At 34.6% G+C, this 22,073-nt stretch overlaps 1 long non-coding RNA gene across 3 annotated transcripts in view; it reads right to left on the bottom strand.

Annotated features, from left to right (window-relative positions):
- Window positions 1–22,073, bottom strand: part of LOC137757260 (uncharacterized) — a 399,943-nt gene that overhangs the window by 268,345 nt on the left and 109,525 nt on the right. For all 3 annotated transcript variants that reach the window (XR_011072319.1, XR_011072320.1, XR_011072318.1), the window contains one exon: window positions 1,665–1,780. This is a non-coding gene — a long non-coding RNA (uncharacterized lncRNA). The remainder of the gene's footprint in view (window positions 1–1,664; window positions 1,781–22,073) is intronic.

Here is a 22,073-nt window from a genome sequence, read left to right as displayed (position 1 = left end):
GCAAGACATCCATAAGCCCTTCCATGTAACCCAACACAATAACAAGTCCCCCACTCCCCCAGATATAACTACTATCCTGATGATTATAACAACCACTGCCTTCTGCTTCATTATAGTTTTATCACCTAAGTACTGTTTAACTAAACAAGGAGACCATTAGATTGAAGTGACTCTAATGCCATGGCCTACATAAGTAACCAAACCAAAATGTAAGCCTGTAAGTGGCCCAAGTTTACAAAATTGAAACCTAGGGACAACCAGTCACAAACAGCCAGGCTTTAAGCTGTAGCCTTACAGCCAGGCTTAAAGCCAGGCTTTAAGCTGTAGCTTAAGCCAGGCTTTAAGCTGTAGCTTAAAGCCAGGCTTTAAGCTGTAGCTCCTTACTTTGCTTTCACATTTTCTCTATAAAAGTCTCTCCCCTGAGCTCCTGTTGGTGGAGCTCTACTAACTGCTTCCAGTTTGGTGTTGCCTGATTAGAATGGATTTTTGCTCAAATAAATTCTTAAAATTTTTAATATGCCTCAGTTTGTCTTTGAAAATTATGCACCCCTAGACACCATAGTTTAATCTTGGCCCCTTTTAAAATTTTGCTGTTTCTTTTAAATCTCTGTTAATCTATAGGTTCCTCCTTCATTCCTTTCTTCTCCTTATAATGTACCTATTAAAGAACCTGGGGCATTTGACCTGTTGAATATCCCAGCAGGTTCCCTTAGCAGTTAAGTTCTTTTGAGTATGTTACTTCAGCTCTCCCAATGATCCTGTGAGGTCGTTAATAACCCTGAATAAATCCCTTTCTGTTTAAACTAGCTAGAGTGAGTCCAACTGCCTGCAACTAAGAACCCTGATTACAAAATGAGAATAACTTTTTATTACAAAGTTAATTTCACATACATAATTTTATATATATATATATATATATATATATATATATATATGAAGTGGAAGGTAGGATGAGGATGATAGTTATCTGTGACAAAACACTTACTGAAATTTTTATTACCCTAGGTGAAAAACAAATCTATATCATGAGCAACAGTGTTACAGCTTAGTTTCTTAAAGTCATTTAGACATTAAAGTGGCAAATCTTTCTAAAGGTGTTTATCACTTGTTAGAGATTCCTGTGCAGATCTCTGTCAATGGGACGATAGTAGGTAAAGACATGAGTTGATGTGGATGAAAATCTCCATGCAGAGACACATGTAATGAGAGATCTGTGGCACATTTTAGGTTTGTAATATCTCCAACAAAACCCAAACTAGCTGTATAATTTGAAAACGAAATATAATTTTGCCTATAATAAGCATAAACAATGTATATGATACTCCCAAAAATAGAGGTAATCATGTATCTTTATATTCAAGTTGAATTGTCATATAATTTAAATGAGACCAAAGAGAAAAGACTCAAAACATGGACAACATCCTTAACAAAAATCAAAGTCCGTAGGTATGAAGTGACTTTAGGGGTAATTACTATTAGATTTAATGTAGGAAAGACCATGAAGACGCAGAAGTATTACCTGAAGGGATCCAGGAAACAGCAAGTAAGATTATGGACAGACAGAATGTGAACATTCTAATCCAATACCTTTATTGACTACCCCATTCTGTAGATACAAAAGGAAAAACTGAGGAAAAGGCTGGATAGTAATTTAATAAACTTACCAAATGTTTTACATGTTTTCCATTTTACCAGGCAAGGGTCCAGAAGCGTAATTACTGTTTTAGCAAAATGTATCCTTGGCATCACCAAGAGTGGTTGAAAGTTCTTCAAGCAGTACCTTAAAGAAGGATAAGAAAATAGTGTCAAGATATATAATGTAGAATAGGAATGTGTAGGTCATAATATCATGATGACAGAAACATTAACAGAGATAATGCTAAAAATCTGCACATTACATACATTATAAGGTAATATAAAGAGTGACCTATTCCAAAATATCTAGCTGGGAACAAATCACTCTTTGTATTCCAGGCATTTCTTTATTCAGTTTTACTTAATATCAAAATTCCTTTACACTCCAACATATATCTGTAGAACACTGAAAGACAACAGCCTACAGCAGAAATGGCAAGTGTGGCAGGCACTGTGCTATCTCTCCCAGCCACATGTTTATATCAGATATTCCTAACTGATCATATCACTCTTTCTTGAGCTGGGCAAAGATTCAGAACCCTTCTCAATTCAGTGCTCCAGACAGCTACTATTAATTGAATAAACAAAGATGATCCTTGAAATGAAATCTATTTTCCCTCCCTGGCCTGGAGTAAACAGACAAGAGGATAACCTCAGATTATTCTGCAAAAGATTAGCCGAAAAGTAGTCAGTGATAAGCAGTAAGAATATGCACCACTGATAATTTTCACACGGAATAATGCTTCATAATGAGAAGTTATTAACTTAGATTTGAAAAGTCATTTATTCAAGTGGTATAATAGTCAACTGATTTAAATCCCTTATTTTTCAAATCATACTGTTTAATCTTCTATATTACATGGAGTGTCCCTCTCATAAAAGCCATATTTCATAAAAAGATACTGTGGACATCCTTTAAATGCATCTTTCTGAAGAAAGTACATGTGTTCAATAGACTAACCATGATGCATCAAACTTTGATATATAAGTGTATATTTCTTTGAAAATGTAAATTCAATAAAAAAAATTATTGAGCTTCTACTATTGTAAACATAGCAGATGACTGTGTAGTGATTCTGAATCCATGCTCTGGAATCCTAGTACTTGCGGTCAATTGCTGGTCCCACCACTATATGACCTTGGGGCAAGTAACCTCTAATCTGAGTTTCTTCATCTATAAAACGGAGTAAAAATGTTACTGATGTCATTGTAATCTGTATAGACTAAAGAAATATTATACCACAGCACATATAACAGCATCTACCTCTAGTAAATAGTTAAAATTTCCAGATATCATTATTATTGTTGCTGTTATTATTATTATACGAAGACCAATATGATTCATTTATTGTTCTCATCTCTTGCTTTAAGAGTCTAAGAGCATAAGGTAAGATAGTAGGTGGAGAGTGGGAGATGGGAGGAAGAAATGGAATATATATCACAGAATAATATTGCTATAATATATAACAGAATAATATTGGTACATTGACATAAAATTGTTATATGAATTCAACTTCAATTATTACAACTCAAAAAACAGGTGAAAGAATTAAGAAAGTCTTAAATGAGAAGATAAAATTTAAGAAAGTCCTGGTAAAATACACATGATTTCAATGGAGAAAAGAACCAACACGAGCAGAGCTAGAAAGAAAGGAGAGGACATGTTTAGAGAATAATGAGCCAGAGATTATAGCAGTGAGTAAAGAAAAATGTGAAAATATAATTTAAAAGGCACACTGAACCATATTTTGAAGGGCCAAGAATGCCGCACTGAAAGATTGAATTTGAGTAAAATTAAGTTAGAGAATCGAGATGTAATCCAGACCTATAAATCTGTTTATAATAATAAAGCATAATCGCATCCTTTTATGAGACAATGATAATCCTACCCTCAAAAGTTGGGAGGCCAGTCAAGTGTGCTTTATTATTCATTTACTGTGAATTATAGTAAATACTATTTTAAATTAACATTTTAGAATTACAGAGAGTCTTGTAAAATCTAATTTACCTCAGAATTTGCACAGTGACACTCTAATCTGTGTTTTACTCTCTCAAATCATAACCAATAAATACAGGCCACGTAAAAAATTTTTGCAAATCTGATATTTTCAAACGTATTTATAATACCCAAATAATAACCTATATCAATAGCAACATCTTAAAATTCAACAATCTTTAAATATCCATTTATTGTAACAAGTAATTAGCTCTAAATTCTACATTCAACTAAAAAAGCACTGGATTTGGTTTTATAAAGACTTGAAAAGGGACATAAAATCTTCTCTTCAGTAAAGGATATCTATTTAAGGGGAGTTCCCTGGTGGCACAGTCATTAAGAATCCACCTGCCAGTGCAGGAGACACGGATTCGATACCCAGTCCAGGAAGATCCCACATGCTGCGGAGCAACTAAGCCCATGTGCCACAACTACTGAGCCCGCATGCCACAACTACTGAAACCCACGTGCCTAGAGCCTGTGCTGTACAACAAGAGAAGCCACCACAATGAGAAGCCCACGCACCACAACAAAGAGTAGCCCCCACTCGCTGCAACTAGAGAAAGCCCGCGTGCAGCAACGAAGACCCAACACAGCCAAAAATAAATAAATAAATTCTAAAAAATAAATAAAATAAAATAAAGGCCCTTCTATCACTTAGAATCTAAAAAAGGATATCTATTTTTTAAAAAAGGATATCTATTTAAGGAAATTAGATATTCATGTTTTTTAAAAAATAATAATTAAATATCACGTTAAATGGCAAGAACAAAGATGAAGGTGGAAGGAGCTAACCTTTTTTGAGAGCTACATACTTTACATCTCCTATCTCATTGAATCTACTCAGCAGTCCCGCTTTTGCAAGTAGGAGAGGTCACCGAAAGTCCTTGCTCTGACGAACACTTGAGGCTAAGGCTGGACTCTGGAGCTAGAAGTTCAAATGTTAGTGCTGCCTCTTAGAGGCTTTGTGATTTCAGGCAGATGATTAAGCCTCTTTTAAGTCTCAGTTTCTTCATTTGTTAAACTGGAAAAGTAACAGTATTTAATACACATAGATGTTGTGAAGGGGAACTAAGGAAGTAGGTATATGTGAAATGATAATGCCCTATGACAGCATTTACACAAAGTGCTTTCTAAAGAATCCTAGTCCTAGAAGATTGCTATGACCAAAAAAGGATATATAGTCTTTTAGACTGATGTTTGGGGAATCTTACGCATAATTTCTACCTTTCGGAGATTTGTAGTGTTCATAAAGAAGTTCTGCAGTCGAGAAAAGTTCTCTAACTTTAACTCATAAATTCCTCAAATTTATTTGGCCATAAAATACTGTTTTCTTCTTTTCCTTTCTTCTTCTATTTTTCTATCTTTCTTTCTTCCTTGGTTTGTGTGTTTGTTTATTTGTTTGCTTGCTTGCTTTTACATAGCATTTAAACCCCTATATCCAAGGAAAATCGTTCCACAGCACATTCTATAGAAAGCACTCTATAATAAAAAGTTAGTATTCACAAAGACATGAGAGATTCAAACAATTAACAATTAAAAAGTCCAAATGTAGAAGAGGTGAGTGAGAGATGGAATGGTCAGGACTGCCTTACAAAGGAAGAAAATTTGATGCAAAGCTAAAAATTTAGACAAACTGAGAAAAAAGGACAGATCTGTACTTCAAGGAAGCACACCATGGGCAGAGTAAACATATCAATAGTTCAAATGGAGAGTATGTCAGGATTAATAATGATGGTTAGATATTCTAGCTAACACATAATATTTCGCAGGCATTATCTCATCTAGCAGGTAAGAAGACTGGTGAAGTAGATTAGAATCAAATTTGGAAAATTTTGAGGATGATCTTATATAATTCTCTTATTGAAAAAAATCCCTAGGTAATTTAAGCTTTCAGGCCTTCAGAAAGCATTTGTTAAAAACTGATTTCAGACTGACAACAGATCAGTTACATCTTTCTCTCAGTGTTGCAACACTTAGGACATTTTGTTTGCATTGTTCTTCAGCTGTGTCATATCAACCACTGGATGGTGAGTTTGAGCATAAAACGACTTTGTTTCCTTCTGTCTGCAGACTGGTAATAGGATTTCAATAAAGCTTTGGAAAATTTAAAAAAAAAAACTGATTTCAGAAGCAACGTGCTAGATGCTATGTATTAGAAGAGTAGAGAATAAGAGAGACATACTTAAAGTGAATTGGAGAAAGGAGACTGTAGTCAGGGAGACCAGTTAGCAAGGTACCAGGTATAAGATGATGAGGGCATAGAGATGGGTGGAATTAATGATCAAGGTAGAAACAAAGAAAAGTACTAAATGAGAAGTCAGTCCTGGGTGTCAGTGGTTAAGGGAGTGACAATCAAGACAAAAAATGGCTTATTCTTCCAAAGCAAAGTCTTCAACTGCAAGTTTTGATGCATTAGGGTTTGTGAAATCAGTTTAATGGTTCACAACACTTTATTGCATTGGAAGAAAAAGAAGAGAAAATATCAGAGTGTACCATGCATAGGAAGTATTGTTTCATAAAACTTTTATTTCAGAAATATGTATAGACAGATTATAGACTGGGTTATCTGTTGTCAATAAATGTTTAAGAGCCTATGAAACTAAGGAATGAAATACAGCAATCAAATCACAAAAAAAGAGATGAGCAAAAATCAGCCAGTCTTTTCTGTACCTATTGAACCAGAGAGGCAACAGATTCAGAGATACCAGGCACCATGGTGGGTAGTGGGCGTGAGGGGAGGAAGGAGTGTGTAAAGTACAAGACTGAAAACACGATATTAAATGAAAGTATGCTTAGTGAACACTGTAACCTACAGCCATCTTCTTATCAGCTTCCTGAAAGCCAGCAACCAGGCTTATACTACCAAGCAGACTACTGAAGAATCCTCCTCTAGAGAATCTAACTAGCCTTACAGATATCTATTGATATTTTAGAGCCTTCCAATAAAAGAAAGTTACCTAATAATGAAGCCCATCAATCAGAAAACACCACCCATGTACCCAATATACCCAATAGCTTATTTAGTACCTCATACTTAAGGATATTTAAGAAAACCTAAAGAAGCAGTTAAAACAGGGGAATCCTGAGGAAATGCAAACAACACAAAGTGCAGCAGCAAGCTTCAAAGAAGCTTCAATATCCTCAGATAGAGAAAAAATTGTATCAATGTGATAAGATATGGATGGCTATTTTTAAAAAAACAAACAAAGAAGAAAGCACAAAAACAAGTTCTTATAAATTAAAAATAAGACAGAAAAAAATAGAAAAAAAATAGCATGTTCAAAAAAATAAAATTTAGAAGATTTATTGGAAATTAGAACAAAAAGAAAGGAGATGAACAAAAGGAGAGAAAAGAAAATGAAAGGACCGATTGATGAAGGCCAATATCCAACAGAAAGGGGGACCATGTGATGATGCTCTGGCCAATGAGACGTAAGTCATTGTTAAGTGGAGCTTCTAGAAAACATAAGAAAGAAGATGTAGCAAGCACATGGCTTCTGCCCTTTTCCTTTCCTTTTCTTCCTGCCTGAATATAGATGAGATCCTAGAAATAAAGCATGTGTCTTGCAACCTAGAGGTGACCTGCATGATACAAAAGCCACATGAGAAGAATTGGAAAGTCAGAATGGAACTTATGTCTCTAATGGCATAGTGGAGCCTGTATATCAGCACTGAACATTCTATCACTGGACTTCTTATTACCTGGTAAAATTGAATCCCTATTTTTTAAGGCACAGTGTAGTCAAGTTCTCTATAATTGGCCAAATGCATCCGATTTCATTATCATAGTACACTAATTGACTCAGCAGAGAACAATATGTAAAACATCATAAGAATAAAAACTCTAAATATTAATGTAACCAAAAATTATAATATGCAATCATATTATAAACTGGGAAAAGAGGGTTGCAATATAGCACAAATCCTTGAAATAGAAAAGCTGAAATAGCATATTCAAGTTTAAATAAATATATGAAATTAATGTATTAAGAGAGAGCAGTATAAGTAAATAATTTTAAAATATGGAGGGAAATATTTAAAAATACATATAAGAGTTGAAAGTGGTTGCCACAGGGAGGAATGTTTTGATCATAAAAAGAAATACAGCAGGAGACTGAATTTTTAGTTGTAATTCTTTTAACACTAGTAGACTTTATTAAGTGCTCTGCATGTATTTTTTTCTCTCTCTTTTTTTAAAAAATTTATTTATTTATTTATTTTTGGCTGCGTTGGGTCTTCATTGCTGCGGGCGGACTTTCTCTAGTTGCGGCATGTGGAGGCTACTCTTTGTTGCAGCGCGCGGTCTTCTCATTGTGGTGGCTTCTCTTGTTGCGGAGCACGGGCTCTAGGCGCCCAGGCTTCAGTAGTTGCAGCACATGGGCTCAGCAGTTGTGGCTCGCAGGCTCTAGAGCACAAGCTCAGTAGTTGTGGTGCATGGGCTTAGTTGTTCCACAGCATGTGGGATCTTCCCAGACCAGGGCTCGAACGCATGTCCCCTGCAATGGCAGGCGGATTCTTAAAACTCTGCACCACCAGGGAAGCCCTGCATGTATTTTTTTAATTTAGAAATTATTTGAAGATAAGGGGCAGATTCCTGGTGTCCTTAACCATGCCCTTATCCTCTAGCCTTCAGCCTTTAAAAATTTGGTAAAGTTGCACTTTCATTTTCTTTCTTTTTTTAATGGCTATATAATTGACATATAACATTAGTTATATTAGTTTTAGATGTACAACATAATTATTCAGTATTTGCATATATTGCAAAATGATCATCACAATAAGTCTAGGTAACATCCATCACAATTCTTTTTTTTTAAGATCTCTTAGCAACTTCCAAATATGCAATACAGTATTATCAACTATAGTCACCATGCTATATGTTACACCCATGACTATGTATTTTATAACTGAAAGTTTGTACCTTTTGACCCCCTTCACCCATTTTGCCCAACCTCCCACCTACCACCTCTGGCGACAACTAACCTGTTCTCTGTATCTATGAATTTGGTTTTTTGATTTTGTTTTTTTAAATCCCACATTTAGCACTTTCATTTTCTTAAGTGGCTCATGAGCCCTTCTAGTGACTTCAAATTTAAAGTAAAAAAAAATACAAACTCTTTTAAGTATCACAGCACTCCTTTATGATGGCTGGCATTTGAATACCCATATGCTCCACATACCCACCCATCCAGTGATAGGCATCCAGGTTCATCTATCCCTGTCCAGGTGACAGACATCCAGGCTGCTTCCAACTCTTGCCCCCATCAATGTTTCTACAGAGAAAATCTCTATGCATGTCCTCTCAATTCTCCTGAGATATGTACTCAGAAGTAGAATGATGGATTCATAGGATACCCTTGTACTTCATCTGAATCAGCCATGCTGCATTGCTCTCCACTACCACCGGGAGTGCAATAGTGTTCTTATGCTTTCATATATCAGTTACTATTACCCGTCTTTCTAATGTTTGCCAGTCTAAGGATTTAAGGTCATTGCTCAATGTTGCTTTAATTTGCATTTCTTATATTACTCATTATTTTGACCACCTTGTTACATGCATCTTAGTTTTATAAGTTTGCTCTTCTTTAAATTTCATGTTTATCTATTTTGATCTTTTTCCTGGGGTGAATTTTTCTAGTTGATTTGCAAGAGTCACTTGTATGTTGCTATTAGATTTTGCAAATATCTTTCCACTTTCAGTTAGTTAATGTTGTCTAAACAGTTCTTTATTGAACAGAATGTTTAATTGAGGTAATGTTAACCATGCTTGTTCTTTAAGTTTAAGAAGTCCTTCCAAGTTTCTTACACACACCATAGAATAGCAGGCAGCAGTTAGAAGCTACATTAGATGTACAAGTAGCAACATGAATAATATCAGAAAAGAAGGCTCAGTTGTAAAAAGAAATAAAACAAAAAGTAGAATATAATACTACTCATTAAATTAAGAATATATGCACACAAAACAGTATGCTTTGGAGGGATGTATTTAAATTAAAATATATGGATTTAAAAGATTAAAATAGTTTCCAAGGAGGGGAAAATGAAAATGAGGTGTGAGATAACAGAAAGAAAGAAAGGAAGGAAGCTCTGTATGAACAAATGAGAAGAATAAGCCATGGACTGAAAAATATAACTAGTTTAATTACCTGCACCTAAATTTTTAAAAAATTGACAATATAAATGAAATCTGGAAGTCTGATCAAAGCTACCGCAGTACAGAGGACCAATCTAAATTGACCATTCACTCTATGCTTTAATTTATTCCTGATGATAAATCCCACTGAGAAAATTAATCTACTTAACTTCTACTTTTTCTAAATAAAACTAAGCTAGATATTCCCAGTTGATATTCAGAAAGGAAAAAATAGTCATTCAAATGATATTCAATACTTATAAGTTTTCTATTTAAAAGAACAAGTAAAAAAAATTGTTAAAGTCGCAAATAATCAATTTAAAACAACTTTAAAATGTAAATATATTGCCGAAATCTTATTTCTTCCCAGCACGTTATTAAATAATCATTAATGACAAACTTTTTGACAACTTTTTAAGATAGATGCAGATAGGTAGATAGGTGCATAGATAGTAGACAGACAGATGAATATAGACACCTAAGGTATATGCATGAATAACTGAATTTTGTGCCAGTATAATTATTAAATTTTGAAATTTTAAAAATTACATTAATGCTTAAATTCACATTCAAAACTTATTTGAAAAAGCTATTTTTATTAAAGGCTTGAAACACTGAAAACTTTCCTTTTCAACTTTAAATATTAAAATTTCATATAAAAATGAAGCTCTCAGAAAAATTATTCATTTGAAGTTCTCATCACAGAATAGAATTTGTTTTTCTTCTTCTTTGTATTTCAGAAGTATTCTTCACACATAAAAGTCAAACTTGTAAAGCTGAATTTTATAGGTGACCCATATTCTACAGTCACCCCAGTCCAACTTGTCACAATATGGAATAAAAGTGTTATTCTCATATTTTAGCCCTTTATATTCAACACTTACAAGATGAAAGAAATAGACTGCCGAATACATCTTGCTCTAAAGGAGTGTCAGCTCAAAGAAAATATTTTATAATAGTCATGGTATTACATCATTTTGACTTTTATTTTAACAGGAACTAGTTACTGGGGCAAGCTGGAATCCCAGAATGGAATTTTGAACCTACTGTAATCCATATCACATCATGTCTCACCTACAATTGCTTCCCATTTCGTCTTTACTCATCAATATTTGCCTTCTGTCTATACCCAACACACATCCACAGTAACCAGAGTGGACATTAGTGAAACGTAAACTAGATGTATTTCCTCAGCTTATAAATCTTCAATGATTTCCCACTACCCTTAGTTAAGATAAAGCTAAAATCATCCACATGGCCTATAACACTACATGATTTTTCCCTGTCTCCTAAAGTTTCAACCCAATCTGCATTCCTTCCCATTTCCACATTCCATCCATACTGGCCTTCCTTAGTTGCTCAACCATACCATGCTCCTTCTCACTCTAGTGTCTTGTACAAGCTGTTACTCCTGCTTGGAGTCTTCTCCTATCTCCTCCTCCTTCCTCTAACTAACTCCTAGCTACATTTGTGTCTGAGGTCAGGATGCTTTTCCCAAATCCCCAGTCTGTGTAAGTCCCCTATTATAAACTTCCAGATTTCCCTGAAATTCTCTGTCATGGTACTTATCATCCTTGCCATTTCTTTCCCCATATCTACCTGCTCAACAGAATTGTGAATGCAAAAGGGCTAGAACTACATCCATCTTTTTCACTGTTGCTTATCCTAGTACCTTTCATGGAATAGACAGATGCTCAATGAATGTCTGCAGAATCAATTTTTAAAATGCAAAGAACTGGTATTTCAAACACAGCTAACAATTTACATAAAAAATAAAAGTCAGGAGGAATACTAGACTTAGTTTTAATGGGTTTTAGTTTAAAAAATAAGTAAAACAAGAGAATAATAAAAATAAAAGAAGAAATAACTAAAATAAAAAAATTGAGAAAATCAAGAATGGCAGTTGTTTCTTTAATAAAATTGATAAGGTCTTAGCAAGACCCATTAAGTATACTGCCAAAAATGAAAGAATGGCATCATTACAGATACTACAGACATTTAAAAGATAACAAACAGATGCCATGAAAAATTTTATACCAATGAATTTGAGCACTTAAATGGACACATTTGGAGAATGCGTAAATAAATTTTGGTAAGCTGACACAATATACATATTACATGATACATATCAATATAAAGGAATGTACTATTGACACATACAACATTATATTGAGTGACAGAAGACCGTCACAAAAGAAAATGCACTGTATATTTCCATCTATATGAAGTCAAAGAACAAGAAAGAATAATAAATGGAGAAAAACAAAAGAATTGTGGTTGACATTAGTGTGGTACTGACTGAAAAGGGAAATGAGGAAACTTCTTAGGACAGCCCTTCTCAACTGAGTACTGTGAGAGAATGAAACATTACAAAACATAATTTGAGTTACATTTTCCTAATTCTCCTAAAAATGATAGACAGCTAGTACCATTCTAGATGAACAGGAGGTAAGTTAATTCATCAGAAATAGTGTGTGCCATCAGCATTAGGGCTTAATTCTCTCTTAGAATCCCAGTTGAGAACTACCTAGGAGTGCCCTGTCCCATACTTTAGGCATTAACACAAGTGGCCATTTGAATTAAATTTAAATTATTTAAAATTAAATAGAATTAGAAGTTCAAAAAGAGGAAATCGACAGTAACAAAATAATAGTGGGGGACATTAACACCTCTCTTACACCAATGGACAGATCATCCAAAACGAAAATAAATAAGGAAACAGAAGCTTTAAATGACACAATAGACCAGATAGATTTAATTGATATTTATAGGACATTCCATCCAAAAACAGCAGATTACACGTTCTTCTCAAGTGCGCATGGAACATTCTCCAGGATAGATCACATCTTGGGTCACAAATCAAGCCTCAGTAAATTTAAGAAAATTGAAATCATATCAAGCATCTTTTCTGACCACAACGCTATGAGATTAGAAATGAATTACAGGGAAAAAAACGTAAAAAACACAAACACATGGAGGCTAAACAATACATTACTAAATAACCAAGAGATCACTGAAGAAATCAAACAGGAAATCAAAAAATACCAAGAAACAAATGACAATGAAAACACGATGATCCAAAACCTATGGGATGCAGCAAAAGCAGTTCTAAGAGGGAAGATTATATCTATACAAGCCTACCTCAAGAAACAAGAAAAATCTCAAATAAAAAATCTAACCTTACACCTAAAGGAATTAGAGAAGGAAGAACAAACAAAACCCAAAGTTAGCAGAAGGAAAGAAATCATAAAGATCAGAGCAGAAATAAATGAAATAGAAACAAAGAAAACAATAGCAAAGATCAATAAAACTAAAAGCTGGTTCTTTGAGAAGATAAACAAAATTGATAAACCATTAGCCAGACTCATCAAGAAAAAGAGTGAGACGACTCAAATCAATAAAATTAGAAATGAAAAAGGAGAAGTTACAACAGACACCACAGAAATACAAAGCATCCTAAGAGACTACTACAAGCAACTCTATGCCAATAAAATGGACAACCTGGGAGAAATGGACAAATTCTTAGCAAGGTATAACCTTCCAAGACTGAACCAGGAAGAAACAGAAAATATGAACAGACCAATCACAAGTAATGAAATTGAAACTGTGATTAAAAATCTTCCAACAAACAAAAGTCCAGGACCAGATGGCTTCACAGGTGAATTCTATCAAACATTTAGAGAAGAGCTAACACCCATCCTTCTCAAACTCTTCCAAAAAATTGCAGAGGAAGGAACACTCCCAAACTCATTCTACGAGGCCACCATCACCCTGATACCAAAACCAGACAAAGACACTACAAAAAAAGAAAATTACAGACCAATATCACTGATGAATACACATGCAAAAATCCTCAACAAAATACTAGCAAACAGAATGCAACAACACATTAAAAGGATCATACACCACGATCAAGTGGGATTTATCCCAGGGATGCAAGGATTCTTCAATATATGCAAATCAATCAATGTGATACACCATATTAACAAAATGAAGTAGAAAAACTATATGATCATCTCAATAGATGCAGAAAAAGCTTTTGACAAAATTCAACACCCATTTATGATAAAAACTCTACAGAAAGTGGGCATAGAGGGAACCTACCTTAATGTAATAAAGGCCATATATGACAAACCCACAGCAAACATCATTCTCAATGGTGAAAAACTGAAAGCATTTCCTCTAAGATCAGGAACGAGACAAGGATGTCCACTCTCAGCACTATTATTCAACATAGTTTTGGAAGTCCTAGCCACAGCAATCAGAGAAGAAATAGAAATAAAAAGAATACAAATTGGAAAAGAAGAAGTAAAACTGTCACTGTTTGCAGATGACAGGATACTATACGTAGAGAATCCTAAAGATGCCACCAGAAAACTACTAGAGCTAATCAACGAATTTGGTAAAGTTGCAGGGTACAAAATTAATGCACAGAAATCTCTTGCATTCCTATGCACTAATGATGAAAAATCTGAAAGAGAAATTAAGGAAACACTCCCATTTACCACTGCAACAAAAATAATAAAATACCTAGGAATAAACCTGCCTAGGGAGACAAAAGACCTGTATGCAGAAAACTATAAGACACTGATGAAAGAAATTAAAGATGATACCAACAGATGGAGAGATATACACCATGTTCTTGGATTGGAAGAATCAATATTGTGAAAATGACTATACTATCCAAAGCAATCTACAGATTCAATGCAATCCCTATCAAATTACCAATGGCATTTTTTACAGAACTAGAAAAAAATATCTTAAAATTAGTATGGAGACAGAAAAGACCCCGAATAGCCAAAGCAGTCTTGAGGGAAAAAAACGGAGCTGGAGGAATCAGACTAACTGACTTCAGACTATACTACAAAGCTACAGTAATCAAGACAATATGATTCTGGCACAAAAACAGAAACATAGATCAATGGAACAAGATAGAAAGCCCAGAGATAAATCCACACACCTATGGTCAACTAATCTACGACAAAGGAGGCAAGGATATACAATGGAGAAAAGACAGTCTCTTCAATAAGTGGTGCTGGGAGAACTGGACAGCTACATGTAAAAGAATGAAATTAGAACACTCCTTAACACCATACACAAAAATAAACTCAAAATGGATTAGAGACCTAAATGTAAGACCGGACACTGTAAAACTCTTAGAGGAAAACATAGGAAGAACACTCTTTGACATAAATCACAGCAAGATCTTTTTTGATCCACCTCTAGAGCAATGGAAATAAAAACAAAAATAAACAAATGGGACCTAATGAAACATCAAAGCTTTTGCACAGCTAAGGAAACCATAAACAAGATGAAAAGACAACCTTCAGAATGGGAGAAAATATTTGCAAATGAATTAACTGACAAAGGATTAATCTCTAAAATATGTAAACAGTTCATGCAGCTCAATATTAAAGAAACAAACAACCCAATCCAAAAATGCGCAGAAGACCTAAATAGACATTTCTCCAAAGAAGACATACAGATGGCCAAGAAACACAGGAAAAGCTGTTCAACATCACTAATTATTAGAGAAATGCAAATCAAAACTACAGTGAGGTATCACCTCACACCAGTTAGAATGGGCATCATCAGAAAATCTACAAACAATAAATTCTGGAGAGGGTGTGGAGAAAAGGGAACCCTCTTGCACTGTTGGTGGGAATGTAAATTGATACAGCCACTATGGAGAACAGTATGGAGGTTCCTTAAAAAAATAAAAATAGAATTACCATATGATCCAGCAATCCCACTACTGGGCATATACCCAGAGAAAACCATAATTCAAAAAGACATATGCACCCCAGTGTTCACTGCAGCAATATTTACAATAGCCAGGTCATGGAAACAACCTAAATGCCCATTGACAGACAAATGGATAAAGAAGTTGTGGTACATATATACAATGGAATATTACTCAGCCATAAAAAGGAACGAAATTTGGTCATTTGTTGAGACATGGGTGGATCTAGAGACTGTCATACAGAGTGAAGTAAGTCAGAAAGAGAAAAACAAATATTGTATATTAACGCATGTATGTGGAACCTAGAAAAATGGTACAGATGAACCGGGTTGCAGGGCAGAAGTTGAGACACAGATGTAGAGAACAAACGTATGGACACCAAGGGGGAAAAGCTGCGGGGGGGTGGGGGTGGTGGTGTGATGAATTGGGTGATTGGGATTGACATGTATACACTGATGTGTATAAAGCTGATGACTAATAAGAACCTGCTCTATAAAAAAATAAATAAAATTAAATTAAAAATTTTTTAAAAAATAACTAATACTAAACTTTCTTTAGGTTATTTTTATGGAAATATGTTAATATAAGTGTTTCAGACATTACATGAAATACCTAAAAATCTTATATGTTCTGGTATAATGTTATAAGTCATAATTCTAGTTATTATTTTAAAATGTATAGCTCAGAAATAACTAAATTTCCTTGTCAACTACATTAGTATGAACTTTCATCAAATCTTAACCGTGGTCATTTTTAAGTCTTTTGTCATTTACAGACAGTTCTGGGTGTACTCTGATGCTTTTGCAAAAATGTTCCTATAAAAGGGTTTCATCTTCAAGGAATTCATGGAAAAGACTCTGACAAGTACAGGTTTGTGGTAACTGACTATTCTGCTGAACTGAATGAATAAGCATTTTCAGAACTCTTGTGGAAAACTGATGAATTCATAAAAGTGCTAACAAAAGATCAAGATGAAAAAAAATTTTTTTTTTAAAATTAAAAGTTCAGTTACTTAGTCAGACTAGCCACATTTCAAATGCTCAAAAATCACATGTGGGTAGTGGCTACTACATTAGCCAACACAGATATAGAACATTACCACCATCATAGAAAAATCTATTGGACAGTGTCAGTCTATGGTTGGGTGATGGTTCCTTGGGTTCTTACAATTGTCAAAGCTTACTGAACTGTACACTTAATATCTGGGCATCTAACTATATGTCATTTTTACCTCCACTTAAAATTTTTATACAAGTACAAATATTTTTAAATTACATAAGAATAAGGTTTTAAGGTATGACGGTAGTATACGTTATATGTCATGAAACATGGAAAATAAAACTCCATTTTCTTCAGTCATTCTCATATACAACAAATCTAATAAACTATAGCATCTCATATAATTACCAATCTTGTGTAATCACTTTCCATGAAAATGGCAGTTTAGAAATGTTTATCTGAGTTTGAGTTCATTAAACTGAGTTGAGTAAAATATAACTAATACCCCCAGGTCTGGTCAGATTTGTACTATATTTATACCATCCAATTTGTCTTTAAAGGATTATAGGACCAGGGTGTATTCCAGCAATACATGGACTAAATGCTTACTATTCAAGATGGAATTTAACACAGCACAGTTAGTGAAAAACATCACTACCACCACATATAATAAAACACCTTCTATTAAGTTAAACATATCACCATTTTTCATAAAGCCAGACTTCATATTATAAAGCCACAAGACATTGTTAATTGGACTCCAAGATGAATTTGAAAATTAGTATTTTAAGGAATTAAAATTAGAGAGAATACACAGATTTCAAGTGCCGTTGGTTTAGACCAAAATGTCTTAGAAGCAAAAACAAACTTATCAATAGTTGTCATCGTCAGCAAGTATTCAACTTAAAGTAAAATGTAAATTTATTCCAAATATCCAAACAAGAAAAGAAAATTAAAAATGGCTCTGACTCCTGGATTATCCTACAGTTAATTTCCTATCAAGACAGCATTTACCATAAATAAAGTCCCAGCCATACAAACTGTAACAGAAGAATTATAATCTAAAGTCTAGCACTTATATAGACATAAGATTTAGTGCATATATAATAAACTAGTGGGCCGTAAGTCTCAGGAGGTTCCAGAAATGTTAATATTATAAAGACAGGTTCTGATTTACATAGCTCAGACACTCAGAGCTATCTCTCGAGAGCCTTTTACACATATCTCTTCCCAACTCCACTTTTGGTGACATCATATTGGTAACATGAATTAGGCCATGGTGAGACCTGCCCAGGTGGCTCTTATTAAAGTGGTGAAATAACGTACGTAATGATGTACTAAAAAGTGATAGGAATATGAAGTAGATCCTACATTAGAAACATGTTTCGAGATTTATCTTTGTGTTTGTTGTCCATGGCTGCCGCTCTTGCCCAGTTCACTATCTTATTTAATGGCATCTCCAACTTTCTGGATGCTCAGGCAGAAAATCTTTAGAATCATCCCTCTCTTTATCTCATCTATCAGGAAATTCAACAGATGCTACTTTCAAAATATATCCAAATTTCAAAATATATCCAAAATTCAACGACTTCCCACACTGTCAGTTACTGCCCTGCACCAAGTCCCTGCTCTTCTCTGCTCTTAAGTGCTGTCATTCTAGCTCCCTGCTGTCTACTCTCAGAACAGCAGCCCCAGGGAGACATCATTCATGTCACTCCTTTGCTCAAAACCCTGCTCCCCATCTCATTCACAGTAAAAGCCAAAGTCCCTACAGTGGCCTATTGATCTGTTCCTCCTCTGAACACCATTTTAGCAATTTTCTCTCTGACTCTCTCTACTCCAGACACATTGGCCTCCTGGGTATTCCTTGAACATACCAGGAAAACTCCCACTTCAGTGCTTTTGTATGAACTGCCCTAGTGGTTAGAATGCTCTGCCCCTAATATCTGTAAAGCTACCTCTTTTACTCCATTCAAGCCTCTAATCAAATATCACCTTTTTGTTGTTGTTGTTGCTGTTTTAATTTTTATTGGAGTATAGTTGATTTACAAAAAATATCACCTTCTATAAGCCCCATCCTGATTACACTATTTCAAACATCGATGCCCTCTTTATCCATCATTCCTTCCCCTATCTCAGCATTCCCACTCCCCTTTACCCTACTCTACTTTCTCTTTCTTTCCCAAGCACTTATCAACTTCCAATGTATTATATAATTTACTTATTTCTTGTACATAAAGGTGAGTAAGGTTTACACTATATAAAGGAAGGGACTTTGGTCCATATTTTTCACTGATGTATCCCAAGCCTCTGGAATAATGCTTGACACCTCATAGGTGCTCAAAAAATTTTTTATTAATGGACAACTGAATGGCTATCTCAAACTCTAGAGGATGTCAAATGGCTTCATATTTTCTCCCTTGATCTTAAGATATTTGACAACATGATAACTGGCTCTGAAAGCTACACTATGTGTTGTGGATATGAAAAGTTCAAAATTCTTTAATCATATCTGTGATTCTAGTCTGTAAGCTAAAAGGTGTCAGAAATCTAATGCCAGAAATGTTATGGGAATTTTCTTGCTCACTGCATCACTTCCAAAAGCAGTTTGAACCATTTCCTGAGACGTTAAAGGCTATAAATACACAATCTGCTTCTTAACCGGTAAATAGACTCTAGGTTTGTGAAAAGGTTTTAAACAGACCTTAAGAGACACAATTGGCTTAAGGGCTAAAGTTAACCTCTGGTTTTCAGGAGCAAAGAAGCAAATGATTTTAGCATCAAGATTTTATGCTTGCCTGCTACATTATTTTATACCTGCACATAAAACTACTTTCCATTTTCTCTACTAGATACTGTCCAGTTACAAATAATAACTCAAAATTTAGGAGTATAAGATTTTCATAACATCAAAAAGCAGTAGAATGAGTGTACTTTGTACTGTTCAATGATGTAGGTGGGGGTGAGAGAACCTGTATAATCACATTTGAATATTCCAATTGCAAAATTTTATGAAATTGTTTAAAATTATGTGGAAATAGTCTACGTATTTTGAAACAAACTTCTAAAATGGCCTCCAGACATAATTTCTCCATAGCCAGGCAGAAATGTAAAGCAACAACTAGCTGACATTTGCTTAAAAAATGTGCTGCAAATCCCACTACTGGGCATATACCCTGAGAAAACCATAATTCAAAGAGTCATGTACCACAATGTTCACTGCAGCTCTATTTACAATAGCCAGGACATGGAAGCAACCTAAGTGTCCACCGACAGATGAATGGATAAAGAAGATGTGGCACATATATACAATGGAATATTACTCAGCCATAAAAAGAAATGAAATTGAGTTATTTGTAGTGAGGTGGATGGACCTAGAGTCTGTCATACAGAGTGAAGTAAGTCAGAAAAAGAAAAATACTGTATGCTAACACATATATATGGAATCTAAAAAAAAATAGTTCTGATGAACCTAGGGGCAGGACAGGAATAAAGACACAAACGTAGAGAATGGACTTGAGGACACAGGGAGGGGGAAGGGTAAGCTAGGACAAAGTGAGAGAGTGGCATGGACAAATATACACTATCAAATGTAAAATAGATAGCTAGTAGGAAGCAGCTACATAGCACAGGGAGATCAGCTTGGTGCTTTGTGATCACCTAGAGGGGTGGGATAGGGAGGGTGGGAGGCAGATACAAGAGGGAGGGGATATGGGGATATACGTACGCATATAGCTGATTCACTTTGCTGTGCAGCAGAAGCTAACACAACATTGTAAAGCAATTATCCTCCAATAAAGATGTTAAAGGAAAAAAAATGTGTTGCAATACTACATATACTTAACATATGCTTAAAAAGCTTAAAATTCATTGCTATCAGCAACAAATATGACTGATAGCTTTAGCTTAAAGGAATAAAAAAGAATTTTTACACTAGCATGAATGCCTGAATGGGAAGAAATAACAAGAGAACAAATACTAACTTCCTCATACCTCCGGAAGATAAAGGAGTTGTTTACTTGTTTGTTTGTTATTCGTTTGTTTTTTTCATTAGAAAGAAAAGTGATGACACAAACGACGTTTTCATCTGTCAACTTTTGGCAGAAATATCTAAAGTAAATGGTGCAAAGAAGAGCTTTGGCTCCTGCTGTCATGGCTGAAATAAACATAGCTCTCAGCATCAACAGCAATGTAAGAAATGGAATCACTTGTAGCAACTGAAGCCCACAGGCTTTACCTGGTCCATCCATATGTTAACTCAATCAGCACTGCTTTCCTGGGCAAGCTTAAGCTCCCCAGAGTGCAGGTGACCAGAAGATATGACAGAACTACAGGCTTTAATGTGAATCCTAGATGGTTTGAAAGTTCAAGCTGGAAGCAAGCCAGCTAAAGAGGAAGTATTATTAGGCAATATTGCATATAAAGAGCATGGTTAATTAAGTTCTCAAGTATTTATTAAATTTGCTTGTTGCTTTATATCCTAGCCTAGAAAGAAACCTAGACTTCCCTTGCCTCTAGAATTCCTGTTTCACTGTAAACAAAATAGTTATGACATATGGAAATTTTCCAGCTTTGCTATATCTTTCAATTAAATAACAGATATTTAGTGACCACCTACCATTTGCCAGACACATGGTGGGAATACAACAATAAACAAGATAAGTGATGCCTGAGATATGTTTTGAGTAGTAATATGTGACCTTCAGCCTAGGATCAGATGGGTCAATGTATACATTCATTATTTTTTAGACAAAAAAGAACATGAGTATATTTAAAGTCAGAGAGTTCTGAAAATGAACAGTCTAAGATTTTGCCATAAAAGATAGAAATGATGAGGAAAAGGCAGACAAAAATATCCATTCCAATTCCACGTTACACTCAGCGCTTCAGGATGAAATTTATTTCCACAATGAACTTCAATGTAAATCTCATTTTCTATGTTTTGTACTCTCCAGCCAACATGTCAAACAACCTAACTTAGGAATTCATTGTTCAAATATACTTGTGCATGTGTGTAATTTGTAAATACAAAGATGTTCCCTAAAGTATTTGTAATTTTTAAAATAACAGAAATAACCTAAATGCCTAAAAATAGGACCCTTAGTAAATAATTATATAATGAGATATTAGATAGCTATTAAAAAGAATATGTCTAATCCATCCATGTATACAGGCATAGAACAGTGTCTTGAACTTACATTAAGTGAAAAAAAGTAGCAAATGACATCCATAGTAACGTTACAGTTATATATTTTTAAAAGTATATGCATTTAAATATAAATAAATAAATCTAGAAGGATACCACCCAAGTTGTTAACAGTGGTAGACAACAGTTTTAAATCTGTACACTTGGTGTATTATTTGAAACATTTAAATAAGCATAAATTGCTTTCCTAATAAAAAATAATTTTTCACTGGGCAGTTCTCTCCAATCTTTCACCAACCACCTAATTATTAAGAAATGGCTTGTAATCCTAATGGAACTTAGAAAAACAGCAATCATAGAATAAATCCAAAGAAGGAAGGGAGAAAGTATCCTTGATAAAGCCTAGACTCACAGGCCT

The sequence above is a fragment of the Eschrichtius robustus genome, chromosome 2 (assembly GCF_028021215.1).
Source record: "Eschrichtius robustus isolate mEscRob2 chromosome 2, mEscRob2.pri, whole genome shotgun sequence".
Classification (NCBI taxonomy): domain Eukaryota; kingdom Metazoa; phylum Chordata; class Mammalia; order Artiodactyla; family Eschrichtiidae; genus Eschrichtius; species Eschrichtius robustus.
Note: the sequence above shows the minus strand (reverse complement) of the source record. Positions and strands in the feature narration are given on the sequence as shown.